General features: G+C 37.6%; 3 long non-coding RNA genes across 5 annotated transcripts in view; 1 reads left to right on the plus strand and 2 right to left on the minus strand.

The window, feature by feature from the left end:
• Positions 1-24126, minus strand: part of LOC139114217 (uncharacterized) — a 97991-nt gene that overhangs the window by 66751 nt on the left and 7114 nt on the right. The window lies entirely within an intron of this gene.
• LOC139114916 (uncharacterized) lies at positions 2500-6193 on the minus strand. The gene is made up of 3 exons (XR_011547995.1): positions 5117-6193; positions 4739-4810; positions 2500-3625 (listed from the first exon to the last, which is right to left on the minus strand). It is a non-coding gene; the product is annotated as an uncharacterized lncRNA (long non-coding RNA).
• Positions 12533-16644, plus strand: LOC139114204 (uncharacterized). 3 transcript variants are annotated; one of them, XR_011547821.1, is made up of 3 exons: positions 12533-12736; positions 15645-15709; positions 16020-16644. It is a non-coding gene; the product is annotated as an uncharacterized lncRNA (long non-coding RNA). The 3 variants fall into 3 exon arrangements; XR_011547822.1 differs by having other exon boundaries at positions 12533-12658; XR_011547823.1 differs by lacking the exon at positions 12533-12736 and adding an exon at positions 14570-14977.

The following is a 24126-nucleotide window of genomic DNA, read 5'->3' on the forward strand; positions in this document are numbered from 1 at the left end:
TAAACAACATTCTGTTGACATTTTCAATGACCTTTTGATGTTGTTGCAATCCATTCTTGAAACAAGGCCAATCTACAGAAACAGTGTTTCATTCAACTTGTTATATTCACTGTGGACAAAAAGAAAAATCAAGTTATACTGGTTACACCAGATGTCTGCACTGTGCACACAGTGCTTTCGTCATTATATTTAGTTTACATTATTCTGAGCCCATTCAAAGACTTAATTCATCATACAAGCAATGGTTTTGATGCAGCAATGACCTGTAGACTCAGGCAGGGCTGAAAAATACACTTGCCCGATGCCCGGGACAGACGTTTGTTCACTTGTACTACAGTTAGTGAACATAGTGGGTGAACCTAGGATAAAGCTGCTTGATGACATGTTTACTACTAGTATCACCATCAGTAGCACCTAGAGGGGCTTCTTTGAAGTCAATGTGATCAAGGCAGGACCACCATGAATCAACATAATTTTCAAAGACAACTTTTGTAATGTCAAAAGGTCCAAATCTTGAATCCTTCAACCTTGATACTGCAATAGCAAGGTGGCTAGTGAATTGTGAGGCCCAGACATGCAGAGGGTTACAAATTGCCTGGCCCGCGTGTTGATTACACAATCAAATTTTGAAATCTAAAAATCTGCAAAGTGAACCAACGTCATGATTCAAATTTGCATCATATGATACACATCTACATATGTATGATAATGGGTCAGGTATGTTATACTGAAATAAATCAAAGATACGTTTCTGTGATACTACCAGGTAAGAGCAGAATTAGTTTTAGAAAACGTTCAGAGCAAGTGAGTTTCTGCCACTGACAAGTAGAAAAATGACTACTTGTCCCGGACAAGTGGATAAAAATTATATTTTTCAGGCCCTGAGTAGTTCACAGACACATTTAGATTACAAGACGTGTCTTTACAGGCCTTGATCAGTCCCTGTCTTTTGGTGTGTTTGATAACCCCTGTCACATCATATGTAAAATGATATGATCTCAGTTGTTGTTTCCTATATTAGGGTTCTCTGTGTAAAACTTCTATGTGTAGTAATTTGAGGCGTTCTGTTACATGAGTGTAGCTTATACACAGATGCACACAAAAACTTCAGACTTTGTCAGATGTCTCTTTCAACAGAACTTTGTGCAGTGATGTACCATATGTGGTGATGCTGCATTTGTACTGCATTTGCATCTGTACTCAGATCTGAGGATCTGAGTACAGAAATAGATATTCCTGTAACTGTACTAAATGTCAATATTAATGGTTTGTGTGCATGTTGAAACAACATTACAATCAACAGAAACTATCATGATTTTGTGACACAATGAAAATGTTTTTATTTCTTCTATATACAAGCTTTGTTCAACTACTGTCAAACTACATAGGTGATAAAATACCTCTAAAATAATACTTTGAAGTTCGGTGAAGAAGTGACAGCAAAAGCTTCCATGACTTTGTGAAATGCAGGTTTTAGGAGGTTAGGAAAATACATGAAGAGATTTGATTATTGGGCAGCTGCAGGTTTATATAACAATCATGGTACCTACACGACAGAAGAACGAAATACAGCATTTGATACTCTCTGTAAATCTTTCAAAATTATCACAATTTGTAACTTGTCTGCCCAATAGAACTTTTGCCCCTCTCCGGAAATTTTGAGTCCCATTTGTTTTTGTTTATATTTATAATATTATAAACACCATTTTACTACCATTTATGACAAAGACCATACACCTCTGTCAGAAAATATCCAGAAGACTCGACAGACAAATTGGCCAAAAGATGTCATGATCGCTCAATCCAAAGGCAGTCCTAAAAGAACATTACAGGGAAAGAGACTGCTAAGTAATGTCATATGGGCAAGACTGAAGATTATTTGACACAAAGATTTTTTTTAAATTGTTAGTAACTTAGGGAGTCCACACTTACCATCACTTTACTTAGATCCCTTAAGAAAATCCTCTTTTAATTCGCAAACAAAGGCGTGTCCACTAATCCTCAGTCTGCCCGCCATACTCAAGTAAGTTAATGGATGGGGTGTTTGTACCCATCAAGCCAAAAAGCAAGAAAATGATCAATTATCTTTAAAAACCACCAATTTGATTTATGTTTGGCCTATTTATTGAAATGTCTGCCTACATCTTGACAAGTTTGAGTCCCCGTGACCAAATCTGATATTTTCCCGCCAAAATTTACGTCTTAATTAATTTTAATATTGAAACGTAACCCATTAAAATTTCTTGATTTTTCTCTGCACTTTCGAAAACAACAACTATCATATTCTTTCAAAAATACATGGCACTCATGAAACTCAATCTACACTTCTTTCTGACATTCAAAATATTCAAAATATTCATGTATTCTCTGCACTTTCGAAAACAACAACTATCATATTCTTTCAAAAATACATGGCACTCATGAAACTCAATCTACACTTCTTTCGACATTCAAAATATTCATGTAAAACGTCAAAAATATTGTATTTGTGTTTTTTGTTAAGAAATGTTATTCAAAATTCAATAATTTTGCATCTGCCAGTAGTTTTAACACAAGTTTCTATCCTATTTTACATTAATTGGTCATAATATTTTAAATATTTTGATGTTTAGCGGTTGGAATGTTCAGTTATTTGCAATATACAATTTTGGCGGTAAAATAACAGATTGTGGTCACGTGACCTGAATTAGGTAATATATTATGATAAATTTCAACTTAATCAAATGCGAAACATATTTTTGGCAATTTTCACAATTTTCTGACCAGGTCTGATTAAAAAGTATGTTCAAACTGATTTTACATGTAAGTAAGTCTGTGCCCATGCATTCACATACCTGAGTATGTGCTACTGTATTCTACCTGCATATTATTGCAGTTTAATGTATCCCTGGAAATCCTTGGATAAAGGCTAAGCGTTCATGCAACTTTGTTGTCATATTGGGATACATTGACGTCTAAAGACCGGGTTACCTTGTAGAAATACAGAATCAATGATGAAAAAAAAAATTATGTAAAACTAAGACACAGTTCATTGTAATACGACATTTCACGTTTCTCGTTCCTTTAAATTTTTAGGTTAAACTTATACGATGTTAAGTTCCATAGATACTTTCAGGGTTTTTTTTGTATGTGTGTGTGTGTGTGTGTGTGTGTGTGTGTGTGTGTGTGTTTATCTCTAAACGATTTAAGTTGTTTTGCTTTCATAAATTTTCCTGATATTTGAACTTTACACTAAAAAAACGAATCTCTGTTTCGGCTAATATATTTACTCACTGAGACAAAAGAAGATGATCACGTTTGAAACACTATTATGAAAATAATATTAACACTAAACTTTCTATGTCAATATACAGCAGTGGTATGATGAGGGTGTCAGAATGTAAAGCGATTCATTGCGAAATACTATCAACACTTAAATAAGGAATGTGGGACCCTGTCAGAATTCTCCCTTAGTGACATGAAGTACAAAATCAACCAAATTCCCCCACAATTATCCTAGGACGAGTCCCTCTAATCAGTCCGATGTTCTTGATACTCAAAATTTAGTAGTCTTCTCTGTGCGTGCCATAGATTGGTCTCGCCAGAATCTGTTGATGGTCGTTTCACTTGAATCTGATGTACTCTCCTGTGAAATGACAACAAGAAGCTAAACGCACTGAAACGCATGGGAAACAAAACATCACCCAGTACTTCTCTTTAATAGCAGTAACCTCTTGACTTTGTTAGGTCATTTTGGTATCATCATTATGCGTACTTTCTAGTTTGGGAAATGCATTTGGATCAGCGGCGTGATTAGGCGGTCATATTGAAATTTACAAAAACCTACAAAAAACATAAAAATAATATTCAAAAATCTTCTCCTCGAGAACCAAATGTCATCAACTAGTGTGAATATTTTCAAATTTGCAAAATTGTTTAGATTGGTCACATTGTCACATCGGCCTTTTGCGAAAAACCTGAGATTACTTGCCAGTGACATTTAAAAAATTGGCTCCACGGGAACGAACTTGAGATTTGAGCTCAAAACTTTGCTCATATTATCACTAGTGTGAGCATTTTCAAGTTTTGCAAATATCGCCCAGATCGAACATGTGGTTCGGCGGCCATATGAGCATTTAAAAACTACTTTCTAGGTTAAGTGCTCATATCAGAGTTATGTCAGCCTCGGGCAAGGACATGTCTGAGTGTATATTTTGTGTCAGGAAGTTAAGCCTCTTAGGCAAAAAAAGATTGTTTCAGGTCATCGCATCATTTTTGATTCTGCGCGTCATAAGTGTTTTTTGTCATATAGTCATCAGTAAAGCTATCCTTGACATCCCTGTTTTCATATCCAAAATGCTAAAAAGAAAACGGAAGTATTATGGAGCCAGCCTGAGTAATAAAAGACAATAACTGTTGCATCAATAGTGCCAAACCAGCATTGTTTGGAATAAAAAAAAGAAGGAAAAAAGAAAACCGTGTCGCCGCATCACTTTTGCTGAAAGTCTAGGACCATAAGCAATTTTTTAGGGGCCTAATGTTAAAAATCACCTTATAGGCCAGTAATCGCTCAACACATCGACTGCCGCGATACATATCATGCATTCACTGCAACGGTGACATGCACCACATATATCTGAGAACGACTTTTTATTCTTCACAGGCCCTCATTTTGATGCTAGCCAGTCCACTCGTATGCTTCTAAGAACATCACATTTGAATATGATGATATGGATATTGACTATCATATCTATCTTACCTGCGCTATAGGTGTCATGGAAATAACATCGTTTGGTTGCACATCTACAAAAGGTGAACTACCAACATGACTCTGTGGATAGAGGTATTGCATGTAAACGTTGAGTATCCAGATATCGGAAGGGCTTTTATATTTGTAAAGGGACAACATACATACATACATACATACATACATACATACATACATACATACATACATACATACATACATACATACATACATACATACATACATACATACATACATACATACATACATACATACATACATACATACATACATACATACATACATACATACATACATACATACATACATACACTGAGAGCTAATAAAGGATTATGTACTATGTACAAAATAGAAGCCTACGTGACCTACCTTGTGTACATATTCCCCAGTTTGTGGTTTCTGAACGCAATGCAACATTTATGACGTGCCTCCAAAATTTGCGTCATATCAATTTGCCTTGCACGAATCATTCTTCCGTAAAAGAGACGTGATTGACAGCAACCCATGACGGTAGCAATGCCACTAAAAGAAACAGTTTGATGTTAATTTCGTCGGCTTTCGATTTTTTTAAACAACTGATAGACATGCATCTTAGGGCATTTGCATTGCAGTTATAATTTTAAGAGCATTTTTGATTACTACATGATGTAATTTTATAGTCTTTCGTTCCATTGAGCATTCACTTTGATGAAACTACTCTCTGTTAACGAATGTCGTATACATATCCTACTACATATGATTTACTCAATTTGTTGACACCTTAAAGCGATAATTCTTTTTGGAAATGAGTAAATAAATATGCCTCTAAGTACTTCAATTGATATGTAAAACCGATGAAGTGTTATTCTTGCCTGACTGATACTCAAGTCTACATGTTTTCAATACACCCAGCCATGTACTCACCTAGTTTTTCCAAATCTCTCGGTTTGTATGGCTTCGTGTTTCGCAATGGCCTTACGGTCCTCGGTAAATACCAACTTTCTCGATTTTTCGCGCAAAAGGATCGACAAGTTTTCGCAATGTTGAAACAATGCTAAAGAGTTGTATCTTACATCGTTAATCCGAAATTTCGTTGGGATAGACCTACTATGCCTTGACCCGCAAGCGTTTAGTTACCGCGGTTTTTTGCAAAGGGAATTCCCCTTAGCGCAGCCCAGTTATGCAAATATAACGAAGATCTGCTGACCCTATAGTAGACTTGGTTCAAGTCTGTGATTTGTGAATGTTTGAAGTGGGGTGAACACGATGATATGTGATCGGTTTTCATATAGGTTTGTATGAAATAGGAGAGACACATGAGAAACTATTACAAAATATTTTTTAGAAACTCACCGACTTGAACCAAGTCTAGCCCTATAGCTTTCAGTTCAACAATAGACTCTCGCAACCAACTTCCAACAGGATTTTAGAGTCCCGCCTTTTATTCAATCTACGAATAAGGGAGCATGTTTTTACAGGGAGGGGTCGGTGGAAATCAGGGGGGTGACTTTTACGAAACGGTTTTTAGGGGGATAAAATTTTACAATCAATGATTGGAAGGGGTCAAATTTTACAAAAGGTTTGTATGGAGTTATGAAAAAAATTGACTTTGGAATTTCAACGAAATGTTGCTTGGTCCTACATACATAATCTATGAGTAGTCTATGAGAAGCTATGAATTATTTCTTTTAAATACAAAACCTGTTAAATTTGTGTATTTATGTACTCTTGATTATTGATATTAGTGTACTTGATTTGTCTAGGGCGATTACAAGTTCATGTCTGTGCAAGAAATTTGTTTTTTGAATTTCACCAAAAAGTCGACTCTGTTTACATCGTGGCATATGAGGAAACTTTGAATATGTTTTTACAACACAAAATTAGCTATTAAAACCAGTGCTTTAAAAAGTTTGACAATTGATATAAATGTACGTGACGAGAATATTATATTTGAAAGAGCAGATCTTGAAAACCAAAATAATATTGGAATTTCACCCAGTGATTATTTGTGAAGTTTAAAAAGGATTCTTGAAAGTTCAAAGGTCAAATGGGAAATCATAATTTAATTAAGATATTATTGATACGGACTGTGACATCTTGGGAAGGTCGCAGTTTTTTGCGCATGAAAATTCAAGGTGGGTAACTCTTTTTCTTGCAAACACTTTTGAAAGGCTTAATTTTTCAGCCCAGGGCCATAGGGTGCTAAGGGTTAATGAATCAAATCTGATAATTTTTTTTGGGGGGGCCTGGTCACATTTTTACAATTGATGAATTTGGGGGCGTCAAATTTTAGAAATTTGATTTGGAGGGGGGTCGCTCTTTACATTGCATTTGTCGCTCAAATTCCACCGACCCCTCCCCGTAAAAAACGAATGCTCCCTAACACTATCTCATCGATTCGCATTATACCTCTGTATGATTCCGACTTGTGTTGAGAGTTATCCTGAGTGTATATCTAAAGAAATTGTCATATAACATCTCATCATCACTCAGGGTTTAGACATGTAGATGAAGTAAAGGGCGACGAATTCGGACGTGCACACGCTTTAGAACGTTTCTGCGCAGATTTAACTCCAGCCTGTCGCAAATGGGTTACTTTGTAGCGCATGTATTTAATATCACCTGTCATTGTTGAAATTGCGCTTTTACCTAATTTTTTGACCCAGTCTCTTAGAAATACATGTGACCTATAACCTTGTCATATTTTGACCCCCTAGGAAGCTGGTTTTTATTCAATATGAGCGAAAAATTAACATTTCTCTCCCATTTACAAGGCGCATATTACCCATTCACCTGGAGATATTGTGAAAAGTAGCGTGGTGACACCCTTTTGTTAAAAGTGTAAACTAAATGGTATTATGTCAGGATTTTATTCGCCACGTTTGGTCAAAATGACACCAGTCAAAGCGACAGGAAGAAAGTTCGAAAATTATGTAGAGATATAATTTCGATATCGTCATTTTGTAATCGATACTTATGTAAAAATTTCTTTCAAACATCATGAAAACTATACATTCAATAGATATGGATCTTAAGTCTTGGTATTTATTAAAATTAACTCATTTGCTAAGCTTTTTATAAATGCTTTCTTTAGATTAAGTGAATTATATCATTTTTATTTATTTCTAACGACGCCATTTTAACGTCCATTTCCATGGAAACGAGCGTGGTGACCCCCATTTTTTATTTTATTTTTGCACTTGCACAACTTCCAAGAATATTTGTGCAAAGTTTCAAGAAAATGACACCACAACTTAATTTGACGTACTTCGTAGTACTTCACCTTAAGACGTTTTATTTATATTTATCACTGCAATGTAACCCACGAATTACATCGAATTGTAACGAATCATATTTAACGTGTACAAATTAGGTCTATGTACATATTATCCCCGGGTTCGTCGAGTTAACCCGATATTAACAGTCAGGGAGGGTATTTTAGTAATACTCAATATTATAAATAAACAAAAAGGTCTTGCGCCTATCCAAGGGAAGGGTTTATCATCTTCCTACATAAAAGCAAGTTGCAACCGTGACGGTCATATGAATGTTCATATTATCGTTCTTTTATAACATTTTTATGGGTTCAGACTCGAGTTCGCCCCCCCCCGTAACTTCTCATCGTCAATATTCGAGCTCTTATGATTTGACTCAGTAGCAGCGCCTATGAAGGCATGTCGAAAAACGCCACCATGCGGCGAATTTGGGGCATATTTTTGAGGTGACCTATAGCCATTGTTCAGTTGTCGTTAAGTTTAACCATGGCAAACGCACGTGTCATACCCAGGCGGATGTGTTAATAATTGTTCTGAAGAGGAAGTAAAGCTATTGCTTGCCGTATGGCGAGAAGAGAGGATCCAGAAATTGATGGACGGCACTTCAAGAGACATTGAATGCAGTTTATCGAACCATAGCAGACATAGCAGCAGCAAGCAAGCTCCCTGGGGTGATACTCCCATAGAAAAGGTGTACGGGCATGTGCCTCCCGAATGGGTCAAATTTCACAAAAGTATCCTAAACATGGATCGAGTCTTCATCCTTAAAACCCCTAACATGGGTTGATAACAAAGCAATGTCCCTGTTCTTAAGGAAAACCTTCACATGCAACAGAATAAAGATGAACATTTCTAGAAATTGTTAAGCAAAATCCCTAACAATGAGTCATATTTTTGAAATATTCATAGTAGATGTTTTCAAATCGGCGGCATACCTCCACATAAAAATATGAAGAGTACCATGGGGCAGCCCGGAAGGGACCTTAAAGAGAAGCCCTCAGCAGTGTCAATGAAAAATTAAAACAATGAAGGTAAAATTCAAAGATAAAATCGACCACAATATCAGAAGTGGTTGGGGAAGGAAGACCATACTATTCTTTGATGAACTTTGTGAAATCCTGGTCCATGAATCGGCAATAAATACATAAGCCATATTTGTTGTTGCCGTAATGCCCAGATAAACGTAGAGGGGGTTTAGGTCGGTGTCAGTTTCAAAACAAAGACATAAACTTAAGCGTGTTGACGCACAGAGTTTCCTCGGGCTAATCCCCTGCAGTGTAAGCTTATTTGCAAAGCGGCAACACTGACCCTGCACCTCCCAAGAAACTCACAGTTAGTGCAAGACTTTAGTGACGTCATGGACGAAAAGAAACATTGCGTACGTGAGAAAATAACAAGAAGCTTTCGATGACTTTTCCTCTATATTTGTTTTGCATGTCAATGGAAAGTTCTTGTTCTACCCAAGAAAGCACGCTGAAACACTTACTATGTAGCTTGCCAAAACAACATCCATACGTTTAAGATGCAATATTATTGCTTACATGAGAGATCTAAAACCCTAGATTATTTTAAGATATCGTTTACCGTTGAGTTCATTTTTTCCGTGTTATGGTGAATAGTGCAGGTCAACATCCGTTTTTTAATAGTCTGATTGAAGGATTTTATCCAGCGTTCTCCATTGAGGAGACTGTTGCCATTTTGAGGTCTCCAATTGGTATCAGATTCACTAAGGCAAGCTCTTGTCAGTCTATGAGCCTATCAGTAAATCTGAAGTACAGTGAAACGCGTTTTGTTCACAGCAGTGGCCTCTGGACGTGAACACAGTGAGATTCATGCCTTTTCTATCAATAGCGCATATCTGAGATGAGACTCAATTTGTATTTGTATTCGATTTTCACCTAGGGCATGTTCCCTTTCCAAGAATGAATACATAGCTCGTGTTATAATTTCTCAGCTTGAGAAGGCACCTTGATACAGTGCATGTTTGAGGTAGCGGTCTCACTATCAGAGGATGGTGAGTTCTAGACCGCTAAGTCCAGAGTAACGGACTCACTGTTAAGTTCGAGACTCCAGCACGGTGTTGTGTGCTTGAGCAAGGCACTTTACTCCATATGATATGATCTATTGTATTTGCGTGGTAAACTTTGACGGCCTGGTCTGCTAGCCAGGCAGTAACGCAAATTCCAATTTAAAAGAAATGAGAAGAGGAGGATGTAAGTTTTTTGAGGGGTAAATGTCTGAATTTGAAAGAAACGCAGCAATACATTTTTATGAGAACTGTGTAAGTCACTAAATGTAATCTTTAGGAGTTATTACACGAAGTTTGGGCGATACCGCGTCGTATTCGAGTGATGTGTCCGTATTTTGACGAGTTGCGCAGCAACGAGTCAAAATACGGACACATCACGAGAATACGACGCGGTATCGCCCTAACTTCGTGTAATAACCCCTTTATCATACATGCATGCTTTGGTTATGACTGTTTTCCTACGGACGTTCCGAAATTAGCGACGAAATCAACTTGAAATCGACCTTGCTTCCTCCAGGCTGTACTTATAAAAAGTTGGTTGCTAAGGAGTGATGACAACCGCATCACTTCTTGATATTATTCCGCTATTGGCCCATTCCACTTCAAAGGAGGGTTTATGGAGCACTTTTAAAGCCAACAATTTAGATATTACGATGTCGACACAGGTTTTCACAATTTGAAGAAGATTTATTTTCAGTTTAAAATGACGATGGATGTAAAACATAGGCGGGAGTTTGTAAAATGGGTGTGTTTTCGTGTTTTGATACATAACCTCATCCCTGCGTGAAAGTTATGAGGCCGCCAAAATAGGGTCAAAATACTCGCGCCACGCTCAAACTTTATCGAGTATGAACGGCTGAGAGCACAGAGAGCAAGCAGCTCTGCGATCTATGAATGCACATACAGTGGATATTATATACCCGTACCAGTCAGTTTATCCACAGGCGACCCAATAAGTTCTGACTTTTTCACACTGTTTTCTCTATCATTTTCTCTTCTTTCTTCATGCTCTGAATGATCGGAATAAATAAAATAAATGGTTTATATAACCTAACCTAGCCTCTGTGACTCTTTATTTATTTTACACTCCATTACAAGGACGTATATCTCTCATACACACATGCTGTAATTAATTAGTCAACACAACTAATTATACTCAAATGCTCCAAATCTGTGGGCATATAAATATAAAAACAATAGTACATTCAAGGGGAAACAGGTAACTGAAAAGCCAAGCGGCGGTGGCCAGTCTATCTTTTCTTGCACAAAATCTATAGCAACTGCAAGCAACTGTGACCGTAGAAAAGGCCGGGTTGGGTCCTACACTACTATTCATAAAAGAAGAACGTACTAACTTAGTTTGTCGTCGCACCGAACGTACTCCCAATTTGCATATTCTTTTTTTCCGCACCAGAACATACTCCTCATTTGCATCTTAGTTTTTTTCCGCACCAGAACTGATAGTCTGGTTCCCTGACCCATTTCCCCGGTAGAGGGCGTGGGGAAATATAGGGTCAGGTACCTGCTAATGTAAACATGGACGCTATTGGGTTAAAATAAAACAAGCTGTGATTGGATGAAAGTAACACTTGTAACTTTTTCTCATCTTTCTTGGGTTTTGCACTTTCAGGCTCACTTGACACCAACTTCTTGTTTGTACCACAAAGCCTTGGAGGTAGAAAGAAAGACTTTCTACCTCCATGATTTAGCCACTGTGACTTAGCACACCTCTTAATACTTTTAGAACGTCGACATGATGCCTGGCATTTTTCACGAAATTCGGACACCATTCTATCCATCGAAATCAATCGTCGTTCACAGTTCCAACAAAGTTTGCTTTCAATTAGCTGTGATATCACAGCAGTACTTGTGGCGTGTATCGAACGTGCTCGGTCATTGGGGTCACGCCACTGTCGGCGATGACCTCAATGACCCTAGCGCGTTTGAACACGCAATTGCAACAAGTACTGCTGCGATATCACAGCCAGCCTTCAATCACCTCTATTTCCCCGTACTTCTGGATTAATCTTTCAGTTTATGTTTCCCGTCTTGTGTGCCAATGTTTTTGGTTCGGATACCAGTGTTCAAACATAATTCTGATCCAGTCGAATTTTGACCGGCGTTTTCAAGGTAGCAGCCATATTTGTTGTAGTTGGCTGGTCCCCGCCTCAGTGACAAGCACATAGAGGCAGGTAACGGGAAACCGCCATGTATCGAATTACGAAATCTGATTGGTTGAATCATGGGGCGCTGTCATTGGCTGTTCAATTTTACTTTGAAGTAAAGCTAAAATTATCACAGCGAACGTGGCTAGAATTTAATCGAGGATTTAATTAACATTCTTACAAGTTTTGAAATATTGGCAGGTACCAGACTAGACTAAAAAGCACGCGATAAAAAATGATGCACTATGTGCGGGCATGCGCAATGAACAACTTCCGGGAGACCAAAACTGTCTCATTTCAAATGGCGGTTTGCCGGTATCTGCGTCTTACTTGATAGAGGGAGTACGCGCGTTTGGGAGTCCTGTCATCTGGTTGTAAATATGTCATGTGGTTGTTGGCTATGACACACCCATATTTGGTTATGTTTCGATGTCAAAGATCAGAGTTGAAAGTCCAAGCATGGGTAATTCCTTGCATTCTTGATACCTTGTGCTAGCTCTGGTTGTCAAAGCACGTTTTCATTTGTGCGATTTCGAAGCAAGTGAGTACAAGTATAGTAGTCTGTTCGATTCTTGATCGTAGGCTTGTAACACAAGGATACGATTTCTCATATATCTCTGGTGTTAGCATGCAGGCGGTTTTAAATTCAAGGGTCTTTAAAATTCAGAGGTCAGACGAAACCAGGTCTACATGACAGTTCGCCTCTGACTGTGTCTACATACATCAGTCGTCATGATCGACCTCGACAGATTCAGCACTTTAGTGTTTGATCGTTATGGTCCAAAGCCGTACAAAGCTACTGTGCTTGCTTTTGTATTCATGGCACTGCTTCAGTAACAACGGTCGAAAATGCTCAAAGCATTATAAACCTGGTTGCATGGACACTCCGGCGCATCTCTCTTAGTGTGCTATGGCTGTGACTTCTAAGTTTTCCCAGTGGTTTATCATCTTTCTATGCTATCGCCAACTAATTTAAGTTGTCTAATCAAATATTTTTGCAGAATCTGCATTTGGAGTATGCTAGTCACCATGTGTCACCTGGTTGCACGGACACTCTGGTGCATCTCTCTTACTGTGCTAAGGCTGTGACTTCTAAGTTTTCTCATTGGTTTTCATCTTTCTATGCTATCGCCAACTAATTTAAGTTGTCTAATCAAATATTTTTGCAGAATCTGCATTTGGAGTATGCTAGTCACCATGTGTCACCTGGTTGCACGGACACTCTGGTGCATCTCTCTTACTGTGCTAAGGCTGTGACTTCTAAGTTTTCTCATTGGTTTTCATCTTTCTATGCTATCACTAATTGATTTAAGTTGTCTAATTAAATTATTTGCAGGAACTGCATTTTGAGTATGCTGAGTCACAATGTGTAACCTGGTTGCATGGACACTCTGGCGCATCTCTCTTAGTGTGCTAAGGCTGTGGATGCTAAGTTTTCTCATTGGTTTTCATCTTTCTATGCTATCGCCAACTGATTTAAGTTGTCTAATCAAATTTTTTGCAGAATCTGCATTTGGAGTATGCTAGTCACCATGTGTCACCTGGTTGCACGGACACTCTGGTGCATCTCTCTTACTGTGCTAAGGCTGTGACTTCTAAGTTTACTCATTTGTTTTCATCTTTCTATGCTATCGCCAACTGATTTAAGTTGTCTAATCTAAATATTTTGCAGGAACTGCATTTTTAGTATGCTGAGTCACCATGTGTCACCTGGTTGCACGGACACTCTGGTGCATCTCTCTTACTGTGCTAAGGCTGTGGATGCTAAGTTTTCTCATTGGTTTTCATCTTTCTATGCTATCGCCAACTGATTTAAGTTGTCTAATCAAATTTTTTTGCAGAATCTGCATTTGGAGTATGCTAGTCACCATGTGTCACCTGGTTGCACGGACACTCTGGTGCATCTCTCTTACTGTGCTAAGGCTGTGACTTCTAAGTTTTCTCATTGGTTTTCATCTTTCTATGCTATCGCCAACTGATTTAAGTTGTCTAATCTAAATATTTTGCAGGAACTGCATTTTGAGTATGCTGAGTCACCGTGTGTCACCTGGTTGCACGGACCTCTGGTGCATCTCTCTAACTGTGCTAAGGCTGTGACTTCTACGTTTACTCATTTGTTTTCATCTTTCTATGCTATCGCCAACTGTTTTAAGTTGTCTAATCTAAATTTTTTGCAGGAACTGCATTTTAGTATGCTGAGTCACCATGTGTCACCTGGTTGCACGGACACTCTGGTGCATCTCTCTTACTGTGCTAAGGCTGTGACTTCTAAGTTTTCTCATTGGTTTTCATCTTTCTATGCTATCACTAATTGATTTAAGTTGTCTAATTAAATTATTTGCAGGAACTGCATTTTGAGTATGCTGAGTCACCATGTGTCACCTGGTTGCACGGACACTCTGGTGCATCTCTCTTACTGTGCTAAGGCTGTGAATGCTAATTTTTCTCATTGGTTTTGCTCTTTTTATACTATTACAAAGTGATTCAAAATCAAAATTTTATGCAGTCGTCTGCTTTAGGAGTATGCTGAGTCACAATGTGTCACCTGGTTGCACGGAGTCATGTGGTACATCTCTCTTTCCCTTATAAGGCTTTGTCATCTAAGTTTCTCCTATGTTTTGCTCTTTTCATGCTATTAAAAAGTGATTCAAGTTTTCAAATCAAAATTTTATGCAGGAATCTGCTGTTAGATCATGCTGAGTCAGAATGTGTCACCTGGTTGCACAGAGACTTTGCAGTGGTATAAAACTTGCTAATTAAGGGGCGCTGCACCCAACACAGGGTATTTTGCACCAAAATCACTTTTTTGTAGACATTCATTTAATTTAATGAATTTGTTAACCCAAGATTAAAATATTATTATTTGGGTTCATCTTCAAGGCTGTCAAGCAGTCGTAGGTTGCTTGATAAAGAAGTGTTAATTTTTGCAAATGTTTGCAAATCACCCAATTTCCTGGCTTCACTATTCTTCCAATTTCAAGATTTCCAAACAATTTAACTCCATACTGACTTGGTCAAACTTTCTTAAATTTTCACATTATTTTCTTTAAATGTTGTTAAACAAAACTTTTTTTGATTGGCAATAAAGTTCTTACATTTTGAATAAGAGGCATTTTAATTTGTATGAGGATTATGTACTGTAAAATATGTTCAGATGTAACCTGCCAAAAGAAGGAAATGACGACCATGTTAAAAGTGATATTTTATTCAAATCATATGTGTCACTGCCCATTTGGGGCAACTGTTGTCAGCTCCACTTATACATAACCATTGCAAGACTAATATCATTTTTATATGCAAAGTAAAACATAAACTGTGTCTTTTGAAGGTTTATGGCATGTCTGTTGAAAACAGAGAGTATTAAAAAAAGAATACTTTTTAATATGAAACGTCTGTTAACAGTGTTTATTCATTCTGATGTAATAATGGATTTCTGTTTGTTTTGACAGTATCTTTGAATGATATGACACTGCCTTAACAACAGATGGAAGAGGAATGTGAAAGAAACGTCAATGTAAGTAGGGTATTATGTTCATATGTTGCTACTCACATTGGTGTACCATTTTGTAGTTACAACTTGAGCTGTATCCTGTGAATGGTTTTGGGATAATTGTGTAAGTTATTATATTACAACTCTCAAAAATTTAGAGGGCCTGTAATGCTTACTTTTGATATTATTTTCATTATTTATATTTGTCCACTGTAAGTTGTTATTTTACTACAAAAAGATTGCTAAAAAATCAATATTTAGCTTGTCAGCATAGCATTTGAAATATACAAAAATGCATTAATAGTATATCTATATTTCTATTTTTCTCACTCAGGTTTGTTGTAGACTACATCACAATTGTGTTGTTGGAGGAGGCTGAAGTTTACCTTATGTCAAGGAAAAGAATGGTTATGCTTGAAGAAGCAAATAAACTCTAGTATTGCCACAGAAATCTAAAGATACTGTTCTGCAGGGATAACCTTATTGACATTTGTTCATATTGTTATGAAATATTTTAAAACTTAAATTTTAAGGCAATTATTGTCATATTTAACCAAAAATATCATTCAAAAGTTCTGGTCAGACACATTAATATTGATTATACATGTCCCTTAGGATGGCAGCAATAAGATTTTGTAAAATCGTGCCAAGATATGCAACTTTGTATTTTGAGATTATTTTTGTCATTGTAGATCTATTTTTTTCTTCAAAACTCCTTGTCAGACTTTTTGATATTCAGTATACAGGTCCTTAGGATGACTTAAGTCAGATATTTTTATACAGTGAGAAAATGCAAAACTTTGTATATTTGGAGCAATTTTTGTCAATTTCGGTCAAAAAGTGCTTTTGTCTCATTGGTGTTTATCTGATAGCTTTGCATTTTCTTATAAAAATCCCTGGAGACTACCTAAGCCAAATCATTTTTCAAACTGGGGGAACCAATGATTTTTTGTTTATTAGTCCGCAAGCTTGAATGACCTATTCCAACCCGGAATACCTTGTAAATCAATTTTGAAGACACTGAAAATAATGTAGTTTTATTTGATGCCAATTTGTAGTGAAATATGATCTAGAAAAAAGTTGTGAGCTTATGTTTTATGTAGTGGATCAACTTTAGCAAATATTTCATGGAGGAAACCCCATACACTGATGAGGGATTTCAATCCACAAGAAGGCATATGGCAAGATGCACCATACCAATAAAACAGACTCCAGTTTATTTGTATCAGTTCCAATCATTATGTTACATAAACAAAAAAACCTGCCATGGTATCACTTAATTAAGTAAATCTTCACAAAGATGAAGGCAGCCGAGTGAAATCATGTGTAGATTGAATAAGATGAGTGATGAATGATAATATCAGGTAACTTCACCACACAAACTTACTTACACAAACAAACTTGTGTATAACTTGACTCTGAGTAAATCTTAACATTTCAAGGACCATCAAATTTTTATTGTTGATCTACAAAATTGAAAAGTGGCTGTTAAAACGGAATTCTGCCCATGAAAATTGAAAGTTCAAACTTTGCAAACACAATAGTATTTTGAGTGAATAAGTGGAAATAGGAATACCTCTTTTTGTTTGTCAGATAGGAGCAATACTGTGCCCTTGGTGGTATATTTTTAAATGACTTGCAGAAATTGATATTTATTACTGTTGTTATTATTGCTAACTGTTGTTTTGCCTGATTGAGGCACACACCTAGCTATCCTATGGATTCTCTTGAACATTATCACAGTACAGCTACATGAGATACCAGGCCGCTGCTAGTTGAAACGCCTATTTGTAGGGGTTTTAATGACTGCTAAGCTAGTCGAATTAGTAATGTAGATATTGTGAGTTCAAGCCTCATAAAATGCATCAGCAAGACTGCATCAAAGTTGACCACTTTTACTGTACATGTTGTTCACAAATTAAAGGCCATCAAGAATATTTTTATGGGTCTTTTAGAGTAATTTAACATAAGGGCCTGGGGGGTCAGAGGAATGTGAGGGTAGTCACTCAAAAAATTGAAAGCTACAAGGAGGTTGTTCAAAATTGGAGAGAAAGAAGGGGGTTGCTCAATTTTTGGTACAAAATGAATTGAAATACCTCTCAGATTGCACCATTTCATCAATTTCTCAAAATTCTTAATGCGACCCCCTGTCACTTCCTCTCCCCCTGGGGTGTTCTGACAGTTTTACTTAGTAAAAACAAAATAGAAAACACCTAATATTGCACCAGACTGCATCATTGAACTCATTAATTTCTCAAAATTTCCGACGTGGCAGAGATGACACGCCTCTCACACTTTTCCCCTGTTGGGTGTTCTAACAGTTTTACACAAATTGATAACATCTCATATTGCACCAGACTGCATTATTGCACACATCAATCTCTCAAATTTTCAACATGAGAGGGTACAACTCCTCTGACACTGCCCCACCCCCAGCCTCCTGACTGTTCTCCTGTACTTTCAAATTCTGCCCTGTCAGATATCTTAGTGGAAACCTTGTCATGATATACCCATCCAAAATAAACAATACTGTATGGTAAACAATACTATATGGTTGGATAGTGGTTACAGCATGAGCTTTTGTATCTACATTTTATTGTGACTTTGAATTTTCTTTTGCCGGTCACATCTTTTTCAACTGTCATGAGGTAACCGATGATATTCCAGCAGGATATGAAAGGTCTGTACTATTGCTGTAGTTTTGTAAATGTTACAAATACATGTCTTGGTATTTAACTGGTCTAAGTGGGGGGGAGGGGAGGGATCAGTCAAAATTTCTGTGTTAGAGACTGGGTTACTCAAATGCATTTGGGTTGGCATGGGGTTTACTCGAAATTTCAGAATACTATGAAATTCCCAAGACTCCCCCCCCCCAAGGTCGTAAATAATTACAACTCCCTAAGTAAGATTTTTACCACAGGAAAACGTTAATTTTATTCACTCTTCATCCTTTGTTAACCTTAGAAAGTTTGATTATGTAAAATTGTGTTGTTACTTGTTGTAATCTTGAATTGTTGAAATGAATAAAATCTTGGAAAGTAAAACATGATCCTGTGTCACTGTTGTTCCTGTCTTGTTTCACCATCAGAGAAAAAAAAAGATTCTAATAAATTCACACCCAATTGCTCTACCAAAACAGAAAAATTATTGAAATTTTCAGGCAAAACACACGCCGTCTCACCAGTATACTTGTAAGTTCAATGCAACTCTGCATAACATGTTCGGACGAGAGAGGTGACCATAGAGGGCGAACGTCCTACTGGTACTCGTGTGACAGGCGTGCAACCACATGACATACTCCGAGTGCGCGCGTACTGGTCTACAGGCTTACTTCGTGCTGCGTCTAGCTAGTCACGTGAGACGCAGTGATCAGCGAATTGTTGTAGGTGACTAACCTCCGCCATCTTGAAACAAAATTCTGTTCAAGATGGCTACCCGGTACCTGACCCTATATTTCCCCACGCCCTCTACCGGGGAAATGGGTCAGGGAACCAGACTACAGAACTGACTCCTCATTTGCATACTACTTTTTTTCCGCACACAACGATCGCTGGCAAGCTTACTGTTTTGTCGCACCAGAACAAACTAGTTTTTTCCGCACTGCACATACTCCTCATTTGCATATCGTTTTTTTTCGCACCAGAACTGACTCCTCATTTGCATACTACTTTTTTCCGCACCAGAACTGACTCCTCATTTGCATACTACTTTTTTTCCGCACAACAATCGCTGGCAAGCTAACTGTTTTGTCGCACCAGAACGAGCTAGTTTGTCGCACCGCAGGTATACTCAGTAATTGTTGTTCCGCACCATAACAATGCTCATAGCATATGATATTTTTCGCATCACCCGTGTTTGCAACAGACTGTGTGCAACCAGAGTAGAGTTTGTCGTAGCTTCAACTTGTAGTTTTTTCCGCAACGTCTGTACGCTGTAAAAGTTTTGTCACACCGCAATGCGAGTATATGAAGTTTCCGTACCGGTTTCTATAGGTTTCATATTAACAGCGTCTACGTTTGGTAATGAGCAAGTAGAGATTTTGCGGCCTCAAAAGACGATAAGATTTCGCGATGGCAGTTCAGTGCGGAATCGTTATCATAGAGTTTCTGCGTCCGTATGTTGATTATGAGCAGCAAAAGATTTCGCGTCCGCACGAGCTTTTGTTTTTTCCGCAATCGCAGTTAGGCATTCGCCGCCAACGTTATCATTTGACATCTCACTAAGTGCCTCATAGATTGTTACCGCTGCGGCCAGTGTTCATCCAAGGTCAAGTTGCATAGTGTTAGCAATGTTGACGCTGACTGATATTTTGTGGTCGCAACATAATGTGGTTTGAGTTGTTGTTGTCGCATTTGAAGTTGACGGCGCCGCTAAAAGTTATGTTGTAGCCGGGTGGTATTTTTTTGTATATTTCGACGGAAAACTTTTTGTTTTCTACCTATGCATTTTCAATGGGGAAAGAGTTTTCGCCGAGGGGTCCCCAACGGCTTTCCATAGAAACCCGCACCGTACCGATGCATCAGACACGATCATGACCTGTGCACTGACAGGTACAAATCGGAAATATCATGTGCACCTTCAACCTTGTCTGTCGCGAGTATTTTCAGTGCGGTTGGATTTTCGTGGCTCATTTACGACTGTAAACGATGTAATTCACCGCCCAGATACTTTAAGCTCATCAACAGGAAACTTGTCGTAAAGCGATTCTATCATGATGCTCTGTCAACCGATATCATTACGTGTAATCATACATCCATGGTGTAATCTTCAGCAGCGTAGACGACACGAAAACACTGCACCGTGCACCGCCACGGGACCGGCCGTGAATTGACAGGTGTCGGCAAATTATACAAATTTTCAATACGTTTGTTTGTATGTTTTTGGTACAACTGTACTTGTGCCTAAGTGCAATGCCCATGAAGTGACTGCAAACAACAGAATTTTGACCATAATCATAATGACGTTTCGGATTGTCATTTGTCTTATTCGCTCAGCTGTTTTATATGTACATATACCAACGGAGGTCATGCATACCAGCGAAGGTCACGCGTACGCGTCGCTGTAAGTAGTTCGGTTACAGTGAAAATATAATTCGTATTTTCACTAGTTAAAATATGGGCTCATATCAGTACCGTCTGAACAATAGAAGAATGGCAATACAGGCACAGCATGTATGATAATTAAGGATCTTTAACGTTTGTATAAGTCTATCGTTGCGTCTGTGTACAGTTTTACTCATTGAATGAAGAAAAAAACATTGACAATTCAATACCAGTGCATTACATAGCTAATTGTTCATGACTTGAGATCTTGTACAAGTAGTTTAGTTGAAGTGTATTCCATCGGCAGGTAAACACGATCAGTTGTCTGTCCTTCAAAATGACAGTCCAAAATGAAAGAATGGGCATGACATTTGATTTTACAGTTACAATGAGGCTCACATATTTAAAGTCTCCCGCAAAAAGAAAACAGAAGTGAAAACGTCGATTTTTTCTGAGAGTATTGTACTTTGACATATGGTATCATAAATTACAGGTATACGCGCCTCGAAACAGGTTTGTAGTCTTCGCAAATAAACCTTCCCTCATAAGAAAACTGTACACATTCTCTCTTTATAATCGAGAACAAAAATTAGGAGTCTCCGTGCAACATTTTTATAATAGAAAAAAATTACCTAAACTGATACTAAAAATTCGCATAGGCTGTCATGACCTGGGGTAATTCTATGACAGATTTAGACAAAGCAAAGACCGTGAAGACTTCGTTTTTTTCTAAAGGTTTATAAATTAGTCCACACAAGGAGCAGAACTCAAAACGTGACATCGTTTTTAGAAATGTAAGAAAATAAGGTACCGTACAGTCTAATACCGTTTTAGCATAAGTGTCACATTTCCCTACCATTTCTATCTCGACAAATAATTATGATCTATGTATCCGTACTTGAAATTGAACTTTTTCAACGACTAAACTTTAAAATGTAAATGAGTCTTAAAGTATTGGTGCCACGCCCAATAGTCTAACTCTGCCGCAGTCTAAGATGAACCTTTTGATCAGTAAAGCCAGAATCTAAAGTATACATGCAAAATCATAAAACTATTGAAATACACATGTCATTGAAACACCTATATGCGGGCCCAAAGAGATTTTCATGCCCAGAAATATCACAATTAGAAAAGGTCATGTCTTGCACATTTCCAAAATGTACAAATGTTGCCTCTGTCTGAAAAACAGTTTATAAACTTTTGCGGTAATCTACTGGTCCGTTTTAATATCTGTGCCAAATAGTGTTGCAAAGTATCGCAATAATGTCAAACTGACACTTTTTTAAGCTAGATATAGAATAATTATGTCGTACAGTAATTATTCTTCGTATCAGACACCTTCAGACAGCAAAAATTAGCCATGTTCTTCAATACCGTTAATTGAGTATAAGTTGGGTAACTTAGTCACGAACATTTTTTGGAAACATTCTGAGAAGAAGACAACTTTTTGAAAAACAAAAACTCACCGCAATCGTTAACTTAAGATAGATCCAATGATTTTCTTCGGCCTTTGTAAGAACTTTTCATATAATCCAGATCGCGCACAATTCCGACAGAATAGAGCGAAAACGTGTAGTTCCCATTACACTGTCTGTGTGAGAATCCCGCCTGCACTACAAAAGTATGTAAGATTTCGGTGTAATGGCTAAGTATAGAAAGTTTTGTGAAATTAAGCCGCACAGAATACCATATAGAGACAAAGTGCATTCGATACAGGACACGTTGCTATTGGCCAATTTCATCCGCGGTCCACCCTGTGTTTTCTTATAAAACTACACTGAGAGAGGTTAATCCCAGTCGACACGATTGCCCTCTAGGGTGACCCTTTGTCAAACTTAAAACGATAAAAGATAATGGCGTGTACCAATCACATCTCCCTTGAAAGTCACAGATCATGATACTGTGGTCAACATGTGCGTTGATCTAGACTATCCCCGTTCATTCAATAGCACCTTGTTGTTCTCCTATTACATAGAAAACTAACTGTAGACATATAGGGTATACATGTACATTCCGTTACCTTAAAATTTGAAAAGCGCCAACGAGCAAAAGCTGCAATAGAAATCGAGTCCTATTGCATTTGTGAGTAACCATGTTTGAAAAACAAACCCATACTTTATATTGAGGCCTCAACGTCATCTTCAATTTTCATTTCTAATCTAACTAGTGACTGGCGCTAATTTACTTGTCAAATTAAAAAAACTGCGTTTTTACATAACCAACAAACAGCCTGCAGGGCAACGTGGCTGTTGGTGTTGTTTTGACATGTCCGATGTAAATAATACACCAGCTTCTTTTTCACAGATTGAATTACGCACGCATAAAGATGTGATATTACATTCACACTGTTTGCTGATTTCAGAAGCAAAGTTTTGAACAAAGTAAAATAAAACGATGCGCAATTTAAACATATAGGAATGGATTCTTCACTCTTTCGTCTCTTTATAGTCAACTAATTTGAGCAGTACAGCAAGCAGCTACAAAACTTTGTTGTGGTGTCCACATTGTACTCTTATCGATGTAGCTCAATAAAACCTGCCCTCAAAATTAGGACCTCGTGTGATGATCATGTGGTGATGCCGGAGTAGCTAAGGCCAAAGTAAGTGAATTCTTGTTTTTCGTCAACTCAAACTTCCGAGAGAGTAGGCAGATGAGGAATGAAATATACAAAAGAGAAGTTTAGGACAAATCAATCTGTCATTTGACAGTGTTCTAATACAACATGTACATTCGACGAAATGTACACTATTATTGATGCTAGCGTTTTATATCATAGCAAGGTTCAAAGATTGTTATAGTACTGTTATAATAAACGGTTTTATTATATTGTAAAAAGTAACGGCTTTGTGCATGCACTTAAAGCTTTCACATTTAGGCCAGACGATCACTTTTCACAAATTAAGACGGGGTCACGTTTAATAAAAGAGTATTTTGGGAGGTCAAGTTTTACATGATTGACCACCCGAATTTCCTTCGACAAACCCTTGCACAGTTGCGGAAAACCTCCCCCACCCCTATGATAACAGCAAAGCATACTCGGTTCGATCGCGACAAATTTGGTCCGCCAGATAATTTTCCTTAGGGAGCCTCCAGTAAAGTTTGTTTAAAGTTAAAGTTAAAAAATACTTTTGGGGAGTTAAAGTTAATTAAAGTTAAGGGTTTTTTTCAAAAGTTAAAGTTTTTTGTTCAAAGTGTTTTAAAATATTTTACTCCTAAATAAAGTTTCCCGTACAAAATAAAAATTTCGCGGTGGAGAAATAAAATCTCTTACAAACATTAAAGATATTGTCAAGAAAAATTAGAGTTTATATTTAAAAGTAATAGAGTTCCGTTGCGTGTAGGGGCCACCGTAAGAACCTCTATCTTGCAACATAATTGCACGCGCTTATGACTACGGCG

This window comes from Ptychodera flava, chromosome 16, assembly GCF_041260155.1.
Source record: "Ptychodera flava strain L36383 chromosome 16, AS_Pfla_20210202, whole genome shotgun sequence".
Lineage (NCBI taxonomy): Eukaryota > Metazoa > Hemichordata > Enteropneusta > Ptychoderidae > Ptychodera > Ptychodera flava.